General features: G+C 44.6%; 1 protein-coding gene across 1 annotated transcript in view; it reads left to right on the top strand.

The window, feature by feature from the left end:
* Syap1 (synapse associated protein 1) overlaps positions 1 to 2301 on the top strand; it is a 28717-nt gene that overhangs the window by 1074 nt on the left and 25342 nt on the right. The gene's annotated exons all lie outside the window — the stretch shown is intronic.

Here is a 2301-nt window from a genome sequence, read left to right as displayed (position 1 = left end):
CAGAAGGTCCTGAGTTCAAATCCCAGCAACCACATGGTGGCTCCCAACCACCCGTAATGAGATCTGACCACTCTTCTGGTGTGTCCGAAGTCAGCTACAGCGTACTTACATATAATAATAAATAAATCTTTAAAAAAAAAGAATATAAATACCTGGGCTGAGCTAAATACCTGGGATGAGCAGTGGTGGCACACGCCTTTAATCCCAGCACTTGGGAGACAGAGGCTGGCAGATCATATCTACAGAGTTGGTTCCAGTACAGCGAGGGCTACACAAAGAGTCTCCCCTGCCCCTCTCTCACATACCCCACCAAAGCAAGACTTAGGCCAGCAATCCTAGCTACTTAAGAAGCTGAGTCAGGAGGCTCACTGGATCTAGACCAGCCTGGAGTGTGAGTTCAAGGCCAGCCTTGACAACCTAGACTTTACCTACAAGAAACTTCTGATTTTCCTGTTTCTGCCTCCCAAGTGCTAAGGTGGACACCATTATGCCCAGCTAAAATTTCCCTGACTTTTAGCTGGGCAGTGGTGGCACACACCTTTAATCCCAGCACTTGGGAGGCAGAGGCAGGTGGATTTCTGAGTTCAAGGCCAGCCTGGTCAACAAGGTGAGTTCCAGGACAGCCAGGGCTACACAGAGAAGCCCTGTCTCGAAAAAATCATGCCTTGGTCATGATTTTTGTTCTCAGCAGTAAAACCCTAATTAAGACAACATTGTTTCTGAGGGTGATTTGAACTGTACAGACCTGTCCCAAGACATTTCAGTGGAGAGGAATTTCAGTATGTGACCTAGAGACTGCTTTTGTGGTATTTTTGTGAAGAATGTGGATGCTTTTTGCTCTACTTGAGGCTAAAGTAAAGAGATTTATATTGCATTGACAAAGGAAGTTTCAAAAAAAGCCCACCAGAGACTTTGTTCTCTGCTTTAGTCTCATGAAGAGACTTGAAAGTCTGATGACCTGCTTTTGATGATTCCCATAACCCACAGAAAGGTAGAAGGAGAGAACTGCCACCACAGAGTTGTCCTCTGGCTTCCACATGCCCACCATGGCACATGTAACTACCCCACACACATCAAATGATAGTTTGGTTTGTTTTAAGATAGGATCTCACGCCAGATGTGGTGGTGCATGCCTTTAATCCCAGCACTTGGGAGGCAGAGGCAGGCGGATTTCTGAGTTTGAGGCCAGCCTGGTCTACAGAGTGAGTTCCAGGACAGCCAGGGCTACACAGAGAAACCCTGTCTCAAATAAAAAAAAAGAATCTCACAATGTAGCTGTGGCTGTCCTAGAACTCACTCTGTAGACCAAGCTGGCCTCAAAATCACAGAGATCTGCCGGCCTCTATCTCCCAAGTGCTGGGATTAAAGATGTGTGTCATTATGCCTAGCAATAACAGATTTTTATTATGGGGGAAAGAGACCTAAAGCTGAGAGGTAGAAATGACAAGAGACTTCAAAAAGCTTTCAGCTGTCTGTGGGTAACTAATAATGTTGGCCTTTCAAAGTAGTCATGTCCTGGGAAGTAGGTTACCTGTATAGAAAGTATCTGACCTCTCTTTTGTTTTTGTTTTATTGTGTGTGTGTGGGGGGTGGTGGTGGTGGTTTTGTTGTTATTGTTTTTTCAAGACATAGTTTCTCTGTATAATAGAGCCATGGCTGTCATGGAACTAGCTCTCTAGGCTAGGTTGGCCTTGAATTCAAAGAGATCAGTCTGCCTCTGCCTCCCGAGTCCTGGTTTAAAGGCGTGTGCACCACGCAAATGTGCTCCCTTGTAAGAGCCCTTCTAATATTTAAGATTCCGAAGATTCTAAAAGTAAGTGAAGTATCTTTGAAATATTTTAAGAATGTTAATTTGCTAAGGGTTTTCTGTTACATGTTTTTTTCTTCCTATTCTGGCCTCATGCCTTAAATGCCAGTTTTCTCTCTGCTTTGATAAATGTATTTATGTGTGGAAGGGTATATGTGTGCCATGGTGCTGCAAGTTGTGGTCCAACTTTTAGGAGTGTGTCTCTCCTTCAACCATATGGGAGTCATTATCTTAGTGACAAGTCTCTTTACCCACTAGGCCATCTAGCCCCCCTCCTACTTTTTTTTTTTTTTTTTTTTTTTTGCAGGGGTGACAGAATCTTAATATGTATCCCTGGCTGGCCTAGGAACAGCTATGTAGAAAGCAAGCTAGTCTTGAATTCACGGGGATCCATCTGCCTCCCAAGAGCCAGGTTAAGGGCATGTATGGCCATACCCAGCCTGTTTGCCCTCTCTCTCTCTCTCTTGCTCTCGGTCTGACACTCATTCTCTCTC

The sequence above is a fragment of the Mastomys coucha genome, chromosome X, assembly GCF_008632895.1.
Source record: "Mastomys coucha isolate ucsf_1 chromosome X, UCSF_Mcou_1, whole genome shotgun sequence".
Taxonomy (NCBI): Eukaryota; Metazoa; Chordata; class Mammalia; order Rodentia; family Muridae; genus Mastomys; species Mastomys coucha.
This window is presented reverse-complemented; position numbering and strand designations above follow the sequence as displayed.